The sequence below is a fragment of the Diceros bicornis genome, chromosome 21 (assembly GCF_020826845.1).
Source record: "Diceros bicornis minor isolate mBicDic1 chromosome 21, mDicBic1.mat.cur, whole genome shotgun sequence".
NCBI classification, from domain to species: Eukaryota; Metazoa; Chordata; class Mammalia; order Perissodactyla; family Rhinocerotidae; genus Diceros; species Diceros bicornis.
The window spans coordinates 21,032,857-21,050,911 of record NC_080760.1 but is presented as its reverse complement, the minus strand read 5'-3'; positions in this window follow the sequence as shown (position 1 = coordinate 21,050,911).

Sequence of the window (18,055 nt, the reverse complement as noted above, 5' to 3'; positions counted from 1 at the left end):
CACACAACCGCAATCACATACTGAGCAACCGCAGGTGGTTCTGTGCCACACAGCCCCCAGCTCCTCTTCCAGCCTGTGACGCTGAAACAGAGCCTCTCTTTTGCCCACTCTGTCCTCAGCTGATGCCTGACTCAGAGCTCATAAAGCAGCAGTGACGCCTAGTGGTTAAGACTATGGACTTGGGGCATCCCAACTCATTTCTACCATTTACCAGCTGTGTGACCTTGGATGAATTATTTAACCTCTCTGAGCTTCAATTACCTCTCCCATAAATGGTGCATATTAGTTATTTCTTACTGTGTAACAAATTGCCCCAAAACTCTCAGCTTTATTTCCTCACCAATAAAAAATTAGCATTGTAAGAATTCAATGAGTTTTTACATTTAAAGTGCTTAGAAAAGTGTTCAGCATGTAGTAAAGATTCAATATGTGTTAGCCATTGCATCTCCTGGGTTCCCGCTCACTGAATCCTGGCTTGATGCTTCCTGGGGCTCTGAACCCTCTCACTCCTTGATGACTCCTGAAGAAGACGTTTTGGAAGATAATGGAGACTGTGTGGAATTACTGATGACTCTACCTTCTTTCAAAAATTCTTTGAAATATCTTTCATATAAGATAGAAACTAGATAAGAAAAATAACAGCAAAGTGGAAAAAAACTAAAAATTAGATAAAACAGAGGTGAGGTTAGTACAAAAGTGATCACCATAAGGTCCTGCTAAAGGTTGACCTCATTTCGGCTCTGAGGTTCCTAGCAGCCACGGTTAAAGGGAAACATTTAATTCAAACTAAAAATTTTTTAACAAAATTCAAAGCATCCGTAAGATATGAGTGACGCTTTCTTTCTATAGTGCAAAGCACAGCGCCAGGGACAATTAAGCTCAAAATGCTTTCTCTGACAAGGGCCCAGATGCCGTTGGCTGGCCTCGCTGTTGGTGCGAAGATCTCCGACATCTCTCCCTGGGGCCTGCAGCTCGGAAAGAGCTCAGGGGTTGGGCGGCGGTGTCAGATCTGCCCACTAGATGGCGGTCGTGGATTACCTTTGCTCACAGTGCCTTGGAAGTTGCAGCAAACAGCTATTTCCGGTGTACCTAGCTGATTTCACGTAGTAGTAAATTCTTATGTTGTATCATGTTTCTGAACGTCACAAGTGCCCCGGGTCAATGTCCTTTGCATTGCTACAGTGGGTTTTGAGGTGGGGAGGAGCCAGGAAGAAGGGGGATTCCTGCCTCATTTTCCATCCCCTCCCCCATACACCCATCCCTTGTAGCAACAGCCTTTGCCTCGGCCAATTCCAAACAAAGTACAGGTTTCCAGTTACCATGACAACTTCTGGAGCTCCGAGCCCAATGTGAACCCGTGTTCCTGGGTGTGCGACAATGTAACCAAAGGCTAGAAGACCTGGATGCTCAAGGGATGTGGTTGTTAAACTTTGAGTGTGGCTTTTTCCAGGTGGGTTTTGAACTTCTTCAGATTGGAGTGTCAGGCCCACCAAGGACATACCTATGGCCACACAAAGCCAAGTTGACTTAGCTTGATGCGTCCGAGGAACTGACACACCAGGCAAGTCTTGAGAGCCTCTCGATCTGAGACGATTAGGATCCGCGTTTAGCAGCGTCAGGTGGTTGAGGCAGCTCGCAAAGCAGGGACTGGTTAGGACGGGTTGGTTGGGGGAAAGGGGACTTTTGCTGATTGATTCAGGCTCAAAGAAGGGAACTTTTTATCTGTTGGGGAAAGTTCCCTGTGTGGCTGTAGCTTTGCTAGATCCATGGAGCTGTTTTTGTGATTTGAAAGTTAAGATCTTGAAGGCAGTCAGTCAACTGGTTTCTCTGCTTGCCATTTTTCAGTAGCTTCTGAGGACACGAGCTGCATCTTTTTTATATCCTAGAGCCTCGCACATAACAGATGCTCTTTGTTGGATGGATGAATGAGCTCACAAACACCCCCTGCTTCCTCTGTTTCCGCTTCTCCTCGTGGGCTTGTCCTGAGGTGGGTGAGCAGAATTCCACACATGACCCCAGAGACAAGCAAACAGGGTAGAATATTCATCACTCGTTCATTCATACATTCATCAAACACATATTTTCGAAGCACCTACTTCATGCCTGGCACTGGGCCAGGTGCTGGGAACACCATGACAGACAAGCCAGACATGATGGTGTCCTGAGGGAGACAGGCATGGATGGAATCAACATATACATGTAAGACTCCCAGAGAGTCACGGCTTTGAAGGAGTAGCATGTGGTGCATATGATGGGGCATTTGGCTTGATCAGGAAGATTTCCTGGTAACAGGATAGTGGCACTGAGATGTGAAGAAGAGCAGGCATTAACTAGGTGAAGAGACGGAGGGAGAATGATCCATGCAAGGGGTACAGCATGTGCAAAGGCCGTGGGATGGAAACTGAAGGGCCTGAGAGAGAAGGCCAGTGCCCCTGGAGTGCAGAGACTCATAACACAAGCATCGTGCAGGACAGAGCCAGAGCAGGCAGGGTTCTGCAGGCCTTTTTATGGAGTTCCATTTTTATCCTAAGAGAAATGGGGGAGGCGCTACTGTTTTTATAGCTAGGGGTGGGGTGTGTTTCAGAGCTGTCAAACGATTTGGTAGGTCATGAGCTGCAGAATGCTAGGTGAGGCCATAAACATGAGCAGCTGCTCCTGGTGGCCCTGCGGTGTGTGTGACATAACTGTGTTTGTGTTTCAAAGGGATGCGTCTGGCTTCATTGTGGAGAAAGGACCTGAGCAGGGCAGAGTTGGAAGTGGAGGCTGGCTAGGCTCTTGCACTGGGACCAGATGGTAGTGGTGGAGGTGGAGAGCAGGGAAGGGTTGGAGGGCTGTTTCCGAGGTAATGGGCAGGACTTGTGATGAGTTGGACAAGGATGGAGGAGGAGGAGGCAGAAGATGCCTCTGAGTTTCTAGCTGTGTAACTGGGTAGATGATGGGCTCCATCACTGACGTGGGTCACAAGAGATAGGACCAGGTTTTGAGGGGAGGTTTGTGAGTGTGGTTTTGGACTTGTTGCATTTGAGGTGAATTTGGGGTGGGAATCAAGTAGGAATGTCAGCAGGAGGCTGGACATTCAGTCTGGAGCTCAGAGACAGGTCCAGTGCAGAGGCTGCCTATGGTCCTGTGCATAGGGTAGCAGCACAACTCATGACTGTTAGTTGAATGACGTCTTGGTTTCCATACCCTTCCTGAGAAGTGACAGTAGTGCCCTTTTGGTCACAGTAGCATTCTGGGGTGGTGGAGTGTTTTGGGGGAGTTTGGCTGCTCTCTTTTAAAATCCCCAGATGGGGTCCACTGGGACAAGCATAGCCCTGGAAGGGAATCCAGGAAAACTGGGCAACCACACAAGTCTACTGGTTTAAAGGGTGCAGCTGGGAGTAGAGAAGGAGGTGTGACCACATTCCCAAGTCTAACCCAACCAGGTCCTACCCCATCACACCCCAGGCCCCATGTTCCATCACATCTAATCAGTTGCCTCCTCAGGTACCTGGAGTTACCGTGCACCCGAGTCTGTAAGAGACTGCGGCAAACAGGAAAGCACGAGGTCATAGCCGGGCCTCCCTCATGTCATCACACCCTTCGGTGTGCCCAGAGGGTAGTGCAGGTCCAGTCTCTTCAAATTCAAAATTCAAAACACTCTGGAAACCCTGAAGTCTTTTCTGTTTGGTGAGAACTCATTTGGCCTCAAAACCTGACTGAACTGACATGAGGCTGTTGGTAGTGTTTATTTATCCTACTTGGGGTGAATGGTCACACATTTTGCTGCAGGAACCTGATGTGTTTGATTACAGGGTGTTGTCCAGACCCCAGTGTGTGTGGGTGGAAGTGTTACCTTATATGTGTACTGTGAATAATTCTGAATTCCAAACTCATCTGGCCTTCAGATTCTAGCTAAGGGGGCTAGTGGACCATTTCACCATCAACCTCTTACACCCTCACATCTGTGGGGTCAGGGGATCATAAAAGAAAACTTAAGCGTGCTAAAAATCATGATCCTGACTGTGAAAGCATGATCCCATGTTGGTACAAACAACAAATGGTTTTGAGCACCTAGAACACTGCCCAACCGTGTTCTAGACACTGAGGATGGGGCAGAGAACAAGGTCTCTGCGTTCACAGAGCCGACACTACTGTATTTTTTATTCTGCAAAGAATGCATACACACATAGACCTGCAGATATGCAGCGCTGAAAGGGCAGATACTAAAAGTTTGAGTGTTTCTAGATACAGGTACTATGAGTGATTTTCTTTTTTTCTTCTCCGCATTTCCAAATTTCCTTGCAATGCCCAGGTCTCATTTTTGAATTAACTTTTTTAAAAGAGAGAGAATGATGATCTTTAACCGGTAATTTCTACGGACCAGACCCGAGCCCTCCTCGGCCTCCGAAGTCCAGTCGTCGCTGTAGGTGCGGGTGGGGTCCCCGTGCAGTTCTGAGGCCGGCCCAGCAGAGGGCGCCGCGCCCGCGGGGCTCCGGGCGGGGCCGCGGCGGCGCTTTTCTCCCCAGCAACACCGGCCCGCGCGCCGCTCGGGAGGCGCGGCCTCGCGGCTTCCCCAGCCGGGCCGCCCCTCGTCCCGCCCCCCGCCCGCGGAGCGCCCGGCAGGGGCGGCGGCCGCGATGCTGCGGCATCGCCAGCGCCTCGCCCCGCAGGCCGAGGCCGACCCGGGCGCGGCAGGAGGGCCGGCCCCTCGCAGACCGCCCGCGCCGCGCGGGAGGGAGGGGGCCCAGCACGCGGCCCCGCCCGCCCGGGCCGCCTCCGGCCCCGGCGCCGCCCTTCCCCGGGCCCCGCCTTTCCGCGGGGTTGGCCGGGCCGCGGCTGACTCGTACTTTGGAGCCGGATGGGGAGACGTGATCGCCGAGACGCGGGCTGCGCCGGGAACAGGCGCGTGGGCGGGAGGGGGAGGCCGAGTTTCTGGGCACCTGGCGGCCGGGGCGGATGGGGAGGGCTGCGGCCGGGTTCCCAGGGGAGGGAGGGAGGGAGGAAAATGCGCTCCTCCCGGGCGCTGGGACCCCGCCTTTGGCCTCGGCGTGTGCGCGCCCGCCCGGACCATTCCTCCTGCTCGTCTGTCCCGCCGCGCCGGGGGCCGCCCTGCAGTGAGGAGAGGCAGGCCAGGTCACCAGTCCTGTCCGCAGTAGGTGGTCAGGCCTCCCTCCGGGACGGAGGAAGGAACTTATGGAGTCTGATCCAGCCACAATTGAAGCCCAGCAGTACCTCCGTCCAGCCTCAGTTTCCTAATCTGTAAAATGGGAAAACGACTACCCACCTTCCAGTAGGACCTCAGGCTTTCACCCCAAGGAGAGGTGCCTGGGAGAATCCTTAGGGAGAGCAGAATTGTCTATCCCTAAATCCAAGAAAGGACCATCTCGTGGCACCTCTTCTTCATTTCCCAAGACCTTCGACCATTTCTTACTTGCCCTCATTTTGTCCAGGAAAGACCTTCCAGTAAACACTGGTTACTCTTCATAAAGTTTCCTCTTCCGTGATGGGGATTCAAAAGGGGAAGAATGTACAAGCATTTCGATGACACACTTTCCCCTTGGGTTTAATGCCCAAATGCCAGGATTGCGTGTGACTTTTCTGGGGCTCTGATTGCAAGGCTTGAGATGAAAAACAAAATCCCAGGATCTTAGAGGAAAAGGCAGGGAGGGTTTGCCCCACTACTTTTAACCGGGTCTTTCAGATTGCAATCCCAGCTCTGCCACGTGCTGGCTGTGGCTGCTTCAACAAGTTACTGAATGTCTCTCAGCCTCAGTTCTCTCAGCTATCACATGGGAACAACACTGCCTGGTGGTGACAGGGTCAGGGGCTCAGTGTGAATCTCTGACTTGCACAGACTCTCATGAGTCCTTTAGGCAACACTCATTTGTCAGGAAATTCTTCCTATAGTTCTAGATCCTCCCCATGCTCAAGGCCGTATTTCTGCTTCTCAGTCCTGGGAGAGGACAGCCGGTCACTTCCTTGTTAATCAATGTTGTTTCCCTTGCAGCAGGGAGGCCACTGCCAAGTTTCTCATCCTGGCCTTCCTTACATGGGGCCTCTGATCTGGCTTCAGGAGCCTCCCCAAAGCCTGTAGATTGGGGAGCTGGGGGTGGACAAATGCTGAGAGAGTTGTGAGGCCCAGACTTTGTGATTTTCCCTACATTTGTGAAAGGAGTTACTAGCAAGACAGGAGGAAGAGAATGCTTGCTGAAAACTCTCCCCGTGCGGGGGTGACTTATCTCAAGGCCTTCACAAGAACTTTTCGGGCAGGAATCATCACCTCCATTTTGCTGGAAAGAAAGCAGAGGACCTGTTGCCCAGGTCCCAAATCTCTCCTTTGCTGGGTCCTCCTCTACTTCCGAGGGCCAGCATCGCAGGAGATGGTGTCCCCTCCCCCTGGGCCCCCTTCCAGGTCTGTGGAGCTGATAGGAAATGGCTGCGAAATGACGTCTGGCTTTCCTGCCAGTGAGGTTCGTGGTGGTTATCACTGGCTTGAAAGGCCAGTTGGCTCTTGGGAAACAAACAGAAGCCTCACCCACCCTTCCTGTTGGAAACTGGCCTCAGCTGCAGAGTGGATGCTTGGGAAACACATTTCAACTCCAGCCTCACGGAGTACAGCTGCTCCTGGAGATCTGCCAAGGCCGCTCTCAGGGTTTGTTCGAGGTGGGAAGTCTGAGGCCAGGAGGCCCCACTCCGAGTGTGGGCCTGACCCAGACACTCTCAGCGGTGACCATCTGCATCGGTAGTTCTCATCCCTGGCTGCCCACTGAAAGAATGCTGATGCCTGGGCTGCACCCCAGACCAATGAAATCAAATTTCCGAGAAAAGGTCCATGAATCACAATTTTTGTTTCCTAAAGCAACCCCCAGGTATTTCCAATGTGCTGCCGGGGTTGAGAAAAACTGAGGGAGATCAATACAAATAGTAATCAAAGGACAGAGTAGGAAAGTATTTGAAACCTGAACAGAGGGCCGGCCCAGTGGCTTACCGGTTAAGTGTGCGAGCTCTGCTGCTGGCGGCCCAGGGTTCGGATCCCGGGCGCGCACCGATGTGCCACTTCTCTGGCCATGCTGAGGCCTCGTCCCACGTACAGCAAGTAGAAGGATGTGCAACTGTGACATACAACTATCTATTGGGGCTTTGGGGGAAAAAAAAATAAGTAAAATTATAAAAAAAAACCCCAAAAACCTGAACAGAAAAGGATTTGCATTAGATACCGACTAATAAAAGCCATCCAAGGCAAGGAGGCTCCAGCAGCTGTGACTGAGCAGGACTGTGGAATTCTTGGAAGGAATCCATCTGTCTGGGAACTGGCATGACTCGGTGTCCCAGGGCAGAGGGCAGAACCCTGTGGCTCCAGGTCCCTCTGGGCCGCTGTCCCTGCTTCTGAAGTCCACATCTGTGCTGCCGGGCCAGGGTGCTGATGCTCATCTGATCCTCAGTTCTTTCAGTCCAACTGGACTGCTTGCTGTTCCCAGAACCCACCCTGCTCTTTACCCCCTCCAGGTTTTGGGCCCAGGCATTTGTTTCCATCTGGAAGGTCCTTTCCCCATCTGTTCAAATCATCCCTCTTCAAGGTCCCTGCCGTAATGTCACTCCACCAGGGCTTGTGTATGTGCCTTACCCCTCCTTCCCTCCCCCTCCCCCAATGTCACTGCTCAAGGTGTGCCCAGGGTTGTCTCCCTGCCCAGGCTGTAGATGCAGGAAGGGTGAGGCCCGATCAGACCCCCGTGCCTCGTTCTCCCTCACCTGTCACTGGGTGTTGGGGCACCTTGCATAGAGAAGCCTCATACCTTTCTTGAATACTACAGACTTTGTCCCGGTTCCAGGACAGGGTGGACGGTCACACAGAGAAATCGCCTCTGCTCACGCCCCTTCCTGATAGTTCTCTGGGCCCTCTGCTCCACTTCCTGAGTGCTATGGGGCCTTGTGGTTAGCCGGCAGTGACAGGAGAGAGCTGGGGGCCAGGCCGTGACCCAGCACGTGGTGTCTACAGCCCCAGTGTAGCCTTCCCTAGAGAGGGACGGGGGTAGAAAAAGTGAAGTCGGGAATGCAGGCGTCAAGGCCGGGATGCCGGTGCAGTCTCTTCCCCCAGACAGACCTGAAGTCTTAGAGGGAGGGGGAAAACCCCGCGACCTCGGGCGCCAGGGAGGCCACTGCCTCGGAACCGCCTTGTCCCGACAGCGGAGCGTGTGCGACAACAGGAGGGGGAGCCTCCGGCCCGTCGCCCCCCCTCCCCGGCTGGGGCCGCGCGGCACGGCGGGATCGCGGAGGGGCGCAGGCCCCGGACACGGCTCGCTGGCTGCTGGGGCGGTGGGGTGGGGGGATTTGTTGCCTCCTTTTCGCCGCCCGCCCGCCCGCGCCGCAGGTGACCCCGGCAGCTGCCAGCGGTCCCCGCTCCCCCAGCCCTGCGGGCCCCAACGCCCCCGCCGCCGCCGCCTTCTTGGGGTTTTCCGGCTCTGCGCGCCTCAAACGACCTCGGCCGCCGCCCGGCCGGCCTCTCCCCTCCCCCCCGCGCCGCGCCCGCCCCCGCCCGCGGCAGGGCTTTCTGATGAGTCAGCGGGAGCCCGGGAGCCTCCAGCCGCCCCGGGCATCTGCTCCGGTGACGCACTGTGACTCACGGGCGCCCGGGCAGCCGCAGCCGCCGAGCGCGCAGCGCCGAGCCGGTAGCGCGGAGCGCAGCCGGGCGCCCCGCATCCCGCCCCCGGGGCGCCTCCCGCGGGCCCGGCCCCTCCCCCCCCGCCCGCTCCCGCCGCCTCCTGCACCCTCCCCCGCCCTCCCTGCCCCTGGCCCAACTCCAAGCTGACATCAGTCGCTGGCCGCCCGGCCACCCTCTGAGTCAACAGTTTCCGAAGCGGAGCCGGCTGCCAGGGGCGGGGAGAAAGCGCTGCCTCCGGGGGAGGCGGTGAGGGGGCAGGCCCGGGTCTGGCAGCCGCGGGAGGGCGGAGGTGGGTGGGGACGAGCGGGGCCTTTTACAAGAAGTCACGGGGAGGAGGGGGAAAAGAGAGGGCGAAAACCACCCTGCGGAGCTGCGGGGCGGGCAGGAAACCGGCCGCCCCAGGGCCACGTGCTGGAGCCGGCGCTGGGCGGGTGGCTGGACCCGCCCCAGAGAGGCTTGGGGAGGGCTGGGGGAGGGGACGCCCTTGCTGAGAAAGGCCCCAGGCCAAGTTTCTGGGGGAGGAAAAGAACTGCGGGTGGACACCCTCGGCCCAGCGCACCAGGGAACTTTTGTGTCTGGATAGTGCTTCTCTGGCCAAGCCTCGGGGTTGGCCCTGCCTGCTTGGGGTTGGACCTGAAGAAATGCACTGGCCTAACCTGACAGCGGTGGGATGTCGTTGGGGCTGGAGGCTCCGCCCACCCCACACCCCTCAAAGAGGATGTATGTCCAAGGGTAAGGGAGTTGGAGAACCTGAGCAAACCAAGGGTGGGTGGCGCTCCAGTGAAGGTGGGAAGAGTGTTAGGAAGAAGGAAGGGAGCATAAAAAGAGAGGAGAAGGATTTTAAGAACATGCGAAGGACATAATTAGAATCCTTGGACAGGTGAGTTCCCTACCACCTGAGAATTTAGGCCCAAGCCCCCTGAGGAAAGAGAGTGGATTAGCTGTAGGAAGGAATGAGACAGGAAGGAGTCTGGACTTCTTTCTCTGGGTACAAGGCTGGAGCGTCTCTGGGTGCTATGGTCTGCCACTGAGTCCGTGTTCAGGAACCACTTTGAGAGGCTGCATCCTGCGGTTCTAGGATGCTCAAGGAGGACAGAAGACCCTTTAAAAAGCACCAACCTGCAGTGGCCGAAGGGCACCTGGAAGCTTCTTTAACACAACAGGTTTCCCTGCTGGTGTCAGACAGGAAGGGAGGGAGGAGCCAGGAGGCCAGAATGGGAGCAAACCTCCACAGGCACTTGTGTTTCCTCCCATCTCCCTCCATCCCACCTCACGCACCATCCCCTGACCCCCAGGATGAGCAAGACACGGCTGTCATTGGTGGGCCTCCAGCTGGAATTCATTCTCGGTCTCTTTCCGGGATTTGACTTGCTGTTCTTTCCAAAGCCACGGCTCAGCAAGTGATGCCAACCCGGGAGGGGGGTGTCCGTGTCTCATCTTGCAGGCAGAAGTAGCACAACAGCTGGGTGAACAAAACCTGTCTGGATCTGCCCGGAGCTGTTTGTCAGTACAGCCTCGACAAGGACCACGTGAGCTGCTTCTTGCCCCGTATGACCCTTGTTCAAACTCACGCAGAGCAAGAGCTCCCAGCCCTGTCTCCTTGGGCAGCCTTTTCCCAAGTGTGCCGGTGGGTGGCTCCTTTCTGCCAATCCAATCCAGCTCAAAATAGCCTTGAACCAGACTTCTGGGAAGCCTTGTGCTTCAGGCTTCTGTAGAAAAGAGTTAAAAATGACAGCTCTTGGGAAACCAAGGGGTCTAATTTGCTGAGATGGGACAAGATGCAGAGCGCTGTGACATCAGAGGGCAGAAATAGTGGCTGGGGATCGGTATGGAAAGTGTTAGTGGTGGAAGGTCCTGGGCCCTGTGTGGTTGCCATTCGGGGAAGTTGATGGGCCTGGCTGGGCCAGTGGGGGTTATCCTGGGAGCCAAGGCCAGGTGCAGGAGGAGGGCTGTGGCCGGACACTTAAGCCACAAACACCACAACCCCCAGCTTCCACATTTTTTTTCAGGCTGAGAACTTTCTTGGTCGGGGTTGCCTCCTCAGCTGGTTCGAATTCTGATTTCTCTTGTTTCTGACTTGGGCCCAGTTCAGTTACCGCCTTGTCTGTGAAGCTGCTTTCTCCCATTCCACCACCTGAGTATGTTTAGCCCTCAGCACATCCACATAACTTGCACCAAACATTGCTTGGCCTGAGAGGTTTTGCTGCATTCAACTCCCCTCTCCACCCAGAGGTTCTCTGGGAGGCCCAGAGTTTCATCTCTGCAGCTCCCTGTTGGTGGAACTCCTGGGCAAGTGAATTAGCTGTCGACTCTGCCCTCTTCTACCTCATGCCTGGCCTGATAGGCTTCCTTTGTGTCTGATGGAGCTCCCTATTTGCTGTGTCTCCTTCCACGAGAGCCTCATCTTGGGTTTTGACCCAGCCTTCTCTTTGCACGGCGGTTCAGCCCAGCCTTTGGGACCCTGGCTCGTCATCCTGGTTGACTCCTAGCAGCCCTTCAGCAGGAAGAGCCCTTGCTCCTTCCTTTAGCAGTTGGAACTGGGGCAGAGGGTCGATGGAACGTGAGTGTCCCTCACTAAAGCTAACCCATAGTGTATAAATCCACACTCAGGAATATAGGTAGACCTCACTAAAGTGAACGTGTCGTGTGTAAATCTACATTCATACAAAAAATAAATTAGGGGGTGTGTCCCTTCACAAAACTTTTCTCAAGAATGCCGTTAAATATAAGATTCTTGGGCCGGCCCCATGGCTTATCGGTTAAGTGCGAGCGCTCCGCTGCTGGCGGCCCAGGTTTGGATCCAGGGCGCGTACCGACGCACCACTTCTCCGGCCATGCTGAGGCCGCGTCCCACATACAGCAACTAGAAGGATGTGCAGCTATGACGTACAACTATCTACTGGGGCTTTAGGGGAAAAAAATAAAAAAAAAAAAGATTCTTCATATGCATTATAGGGCTCACTTTCCTTGCAACTCTTTGGGAACAGATGTATTTGTTGAAAGTGAGATATAAGATCAGGAGAAGAATTAACAGAGATGAGACTATTTTCAAGGGTCATGTAACAAAATTCCATATTACTGCAGATGCCAAAAAAGCTGGAGATGGAACTGAGCTGGACTAGGAACATGTGCCTCAAAAGATTTTGCATAACTTCTCAAAACATCTGGCATTCCTTGATAGCATTTATCACTCCACTGATGAGCTAACTTTCTCAAGCCGTCCTTGACCACATAATGGAGCAGAGAGCAGGGTACTCTGTGTTAGAAAATCTTGGCTCCACCTCTGGCTCTGCCGTGTCTGAACTCTGCTACCTTGGGCCACCTGCTGTCTGGGCCTTGGTTTCTTTACCTGTAAAATAGAGATCATTTTACCTACCGCTTAGGACTCTTGTGAAGACCAGAGGAAGTAAGTGACACCCGGTGGGCACTCAGTAAAGGGCAGCTTAAAATGTTGTAGACTTGCTATCTCTTGGGATAATAACTTCCTTAAGAGTATAACCTTCTCCATCTTGGGTTCTTTAGGTCCAGGTTCTTTCCAGGGTCGAGAAGGTCAACCTGAGAGAGCAATGAGCTCTTTTTCAGAAGCCACTGGTGAGAAGACGAGCATTTCTAGCAGAAGTAAGGAATTTAATAGCAGCATAATTTACCAGTGAATTGAGGGTTTAGGGCTTCAGAGAAATCTGATAATGGATCAGTCTGAGGCCTAGAGTGACGAAGATGACCTTTGCCAGACGCTAAGCGTGTTTGAGCCATGGAATGAGGCTTTAATCTGGGAGGTGTTGAAAGAGCCTAATAAATACTTATTCCATTGAGTCAAATCCAAGAGTTTGAAGAAAAATGCCACGTTTATGTTTCGTGTGCCCCTCCACCATGTGAGATGTGACCCTGAGGGAAAACACTAAGCCAGACCCTGCTCTAATGGACGATGGGACCCAAAGCCTCATGCCGGGCCCTGGACTCTTGCTCCTGTGAACAGGAGCAGGAAGTGTTCCCAGGAAGGACAGATTAACTGGCTGCGTTGGATGCCCTTCTGAGAGGGAACAAGAACCGTCCTTTGCATCTCAGCTCTTCCGGACCCAGCTGACACCACTCCAGGGAACATATGGTATATTAGTTTCCAAGGACTGTATGACCAAGCACCACAAACTGGTTATCTTAAAATGACAGAAATTTATTCGCTCAGAGTTCTGGAGTCTAGAGGTCTGAAGTCAAGGTGTCAGCAGGGCCATGCTCCCCTTGAGACTCTGGGTAGAATCTTTCCTTGTCTCTTCCTAGCTTCCGGTAGCTGGCAGTCCTTGGCTTGCAGCTACATTGCTCCAGTTTCTGCCTCTGCTGGCACATGGTGTCCTCCCTGTCTGTGTCTTCACATGGCGTTCTCCTCTTTATAAGGACACCAATCATACTGGATAAGGGCCCACCCTAATTGCCTCTTCTTAACTTGATGATACCTACAAAGACCCTGTTTCCAAATAAGGTCACATTCACAGGTACTGGGGGTTAGGACTTCACAGTATCTTTTTTGGGGAAAACAATTCAACCCAGAACGTATGGGAAGATAAACAGGCTGCAGCACGGGCTGAGGGAACAGTCAGCACAGGGACGTTCCACTGTATGCTGGTGAGGGGCAACTTGGGACAGCAGGTTGGCAGTCTGTCTATCAGGACCCTCAAAAACATTCATATTCTTTAATCCAGTGATTCATTTCTAGGCATCCAGCGATTCATTTCTAGGCATCCAGCTATAGGGAGTCTTCAAAAATGTTGATATTCATCTCAATATTGTTTATAATGATTATTGGAAACAACTTTAATGTCCCACAGTTATTAAAATAAGGCACATACACCTGAGGGGGATATTATGTAGTCTTTAGAAATGATATTTCCAGAAAAAGTAACATGGGGAAAAATAAAATAAAATGATATATTTAGTATGGTGTCAACTTTATTAAAAATATACAAGGAAGAAAAAAAACATGATGTTAACAGTCTCCCCCCATCTTGTGGAGGGATTATAAGTGATTTTGTTAATTTTTTTTTTTTTTTTTTTTTTGTGAGAAGATCAGCCCTGAGCTAACATCCGCCAATCCTCCTCTTTTTTTTGCTGAGGAAGACAGCCCTGGGCTAACATCGGTGCCCATCTTCCTCCACTTTATATGGGACGCCGCCACAGCATGGCTTACCAAGCAGTGCGTCGGTGCACGCCCGGGATCCGAACCAGCGAACCCCGGGCCGCCGCAGCGGAGCGCGCGCACTTAACCGCTTGCGCCACCGGGCCGGCCCCTTGTTAATTTTTTTATTATGGTATTATATTAATTCTCTACATTAGCTTTATAACCAAGGAGAAAAAAACTAATGTTATTTAAAAAATAGATATATAAATACTTTCCTGGAATATACATTCCAGGAAAGTTCTGGCTGGGAGGATAACAGCAGCTGCTGGGTGTCCAGCTGATTTCTGGGCTTATAAGAAATGGCCATAACCCCTCTGGAGTTTTTCAACATGTAGTTCAGTGGCTGCTTGCATCAGAATTACCCATGATACTTATTTAAAATGCAGAATTCTAGGCCCCAGATCTACTAAATCAAGATCTCTGGGCCCAGGGCCCAGGAATTTGCATTCTTACAGGCTCTGTACCTTTGAGTTTGAATTCCCCGTGCCTTAGATGCTGTGGACAACCCACTCATAAGTAATCCATTGTGGTTTGTCACGCCAGTCATTTATGCCCTCTCAGCCTACACTGAGCTTTGAAGAATAAAACCAAATAAACAGAGAAGTTATTCTTTCTATAAAGTCGATCTTTGGTTGTACCTAAGATGGGAAGCTGCAAAATACAATATTCAAAAGAATAGAAAACTCATAATTGTATTTTATTTTGGAATTCAGTAACGGCAGAATGTATTTCTCAATTTATGGTAGGCTAATAATTAAAATGAGTTAACATTCCCAGACTCTACCCTAGTTGAGTTACTTGCAGGAGGCCATCAGCCCACATTGAAAGGTTTGCTCCATTAACAAGTGGGTATTCCACGTGCAGTTTGTTGAGAATCATAATTATAGAGGTGATGACTTTTAACTCACAACCTTGAGGTTTCCTTTATTGACTGGCTTAGGGGAGCAATATTGGAGGACAGCGGAAAGTTCTCTGCTTAAAGGTGTGTCCTGGCTCGGGGCAGGGGTTGGCCGGGAAGGCCCTTCCAGCCCTGCAGCACTGTGACTTGTCGAGACCGAGGGGAGTTGTAGCATGCTCCAGAGGGCCCAACAGCTGCGCAATTAGCCATCTCATCAGTAGGTGAAATTCAGCACCACAATGAGGCAGTCATTCAAGGTATTAGCCCACACTTGTTGCTTCCGGAATTGGTCACAGCCTCTTAAGAGAAAAGATGAGCCATCCCGAGAATGAAGTCTCTGTCTACATGTGGGAGCAATCAGAAAAAAGAACCAAGAAGAACAGCAACTGTGAAACTGCATCTAACGTCCTGGAAGGGGTCCTAGTCCCTGTTAGTGCCTTCACACAGATGGCTTCAGGAAGCCGTCTTCATGCTGCCCTGTACCTGACCCCACTGCTTGGGAGGGAGGAGGGCAAAAGGAAATAGGCTCCAGAGGGGCCAAGTGCTTGGCACCTTTAAATAACACCTTCCCTCTGTGCTTTGTCGTAATCCCCAGCACTCTGGCAGCAGCTAGATATCCCAGGGGTGGGAAGTGAGACCTGCATGGGTAGGGCTGTTGCCAGCTCACCAGCGCAGGGAGGCCCTGAGCAGTTAGCAACTGAGCGCCGGGCTCTGAGGAACACAGGGCAGGAGGTCAGGCCCGCCCCTCCTCCCCTGTGCCCTTCTCTCCTGCAGCACAGGCAGGAAGCAGAGGACGGCAGCCGAAAGGGTTAGGACCCATCAAGGAGAAAGAAACGTAAAAGGAAGCCCTGTATCTTTCACACAACATGTAATTAACTCGCAGCAAAAGATGCCACAGATTCATAATGGGAGCCGACAGCGGGGGAGGAAGGCTCTGACAAGCATGAGATTTCTCTTGTTTTTTTTTTTAATTTAATTTTTTAAAGGAACATGAATAGTTGCAATTATAACCGTGGACCTTCAGAGATGGTGTCTCCCCAGCAACAAGCCAGATCATGCTGTATCCCACTCCGACCCAGCCAGCATGAGTGGGAAGGGCTTTTTTGCCTTAGAGCTCTCCCCTGGCCCCAATGGCAGCCATTTCTTGTCCCTGGTGCCCCAGGGTGGGCCTGTCAGCAGCCCCTGCTCTGGCAGCCTGCGCCAGTGTGTGAGGCGGCCCCAGAGACCTCTCCTCTCCAGGACAGCAGTCCTTGGAGTCACCCTGGTCTCCAGCCAGCGGCTCACAAGGTCACCCTCCTGGCAAAGCCCAGGCCTCTTTCTGAGTGCCTGCCCCCAGTGGGGTGGCTCACTCTGTGAGGAAGAGAGACGCAGCTGGAGAGGAAAGGTGGGGAGCCCCGGGGCGGGGTGGCCGCAGGTGGGCAGTGCCTGGATGCCTGCCAGAACAAACGGGGCCAGCCCTCTCCAGGCACAAAGGGCTCTCTGTGAGGGACACGCCCAGCGCCATGTGCAATCCCGTTTCTTAACACAAAGGAGGCCCATTCCCAGACTGGCCTGGGTGTGGCCTGTAGGCTGAACCCTGCTGGCTTGTGACTCCTGGTGACCCATCTGGGACTTCAGTCCTCATTATGATCTGTTGTGCACCTGAAGATGGAGAGAGGCCTGGGTGGGCAGCTTAACTTCACAGGACATGAGCAGCTGCCTCTTCTTCCTCTGGAGAAGAACCTTCCTAGGTCCACCACACACACGCAAGATAAACCAACTCCTAATTTAACACTGGATTAATCTATTAATGTTAACACTCTCTCTCACACACTCTCACATGTGCACACATACACACTCACACGCGCATACTCACACACTCGGAGTCCAAATGAGGGAAGATCCTCAACCATACCTAGACTAGTCAACCCCGTGTGCAGACCTCTCCCCACAAAGCCATTGCCGCAGAGAAATTAGAGTAGGCCCCAAAGAAATCGGGCTGGGAAGTAGGTGACAAGAACCACCATATTGACCACAGACATAATTATCATTTCTCTTCAAAACTCAGAGGCTCTCCCTGCCACTAAGTCCCTCCTCAGTGTGACTGCGCTATGCAGTAAAAAAATAAAATAAAGAGAAAGAAACCTTTGGGAAGGCAAAATAGCATGGAAGTTATATTGAAATGGTCCATGCTGCTGTGTCTCTCAGCCGAGCTTGAGGTTCATCTGGGGTGGCTGTGCTGTGCCATGGAAAGGGACGGGTCAGGGAGTTACTTAAACTCTCCCTGGGCCTCGTGGGCTTTGTTTTAAAATAAGAGTTGGAGTAGGGTTTCTAAGATCTCGTCAGCAATCAGTCCAGGCCTGAAAGCCACAAGGCTGCATGTCCGTCCACCAGAAGCTGCTGCCCACACAGCTCCTGAGGTCCTGCTGCCTCAGGTGAGCTCTGCAGCCATCCGCGGGGGAGTGGCAGGCCTGGCCCTCCCTGACCGCAGCTGAGGTCGATGGCAATGGATGAGAAGTATACAGTCTTGGAATGCAGGACCATCCTCTGTCTTGTGTGTCCTGTGCTGTGAACTCTGAAGAAGACACTCATTTATTGAACATATATTTCTTGGGTACCATCTATGTGCCAGTAATTGAAAGGGGCAAAATTTCCTGTTCTCAGGAGCTTACATTTGACACAAAAGCATAGGAGTGTCCGCTCTGTATTCATTTCCTAGGGCTGCTGTAACAAAGTACCACAAACTGGGTGGGTGAAACAACAGAAATGTATTTTCTCACAGTTCTAGAGGCTAGAAATCCAAGATCAAGGTCTTGGCAGGGTTGATTCCTTCTGAGAGGCTGTGAGGGCTGGGAGGCAGAGGCTGTTCCGTGCCTCTCTCCTGGCTTCTGGCGGTTTGCTGGCAATCTTTAGTGTTCCTTGGCTTGTAGATGCATCGCTCCAATCTCTGCCTTCATCTTCATATGGCATTCTCCCTGCGTGTCTGTCTGTGTGTCCAAATTTCCCCTTTTTACAAGGACACCAATCATAATGGATTAGAGCCCATCCTAATGACCTCGTTAACTTGATTATCTCTGAAAAGGCTCTGCCTCCAAAAAAGGTCATATTCTGAGGTACTGGGGGTTAGGACTCCAACATACTTTTTCTTGGGGGCCGGGGGGTGGACACAATTCAACCCGTAACTCCCTCTATAGAGAAGTATAAGAAAGTATGGAGAAGAGTCATTTGCCCTTGAGGGGCCAGAAGTCTCCTGCTTCCTCAAGATCTCACGTGAATGCATTTGATTGGTGGAGCCTGGGTTGTGTACCTCTTCCCCACTCCAAGGGAGGCTGGGAAATCGAGTTTCTGGTTTCTATATTGGGGAGGC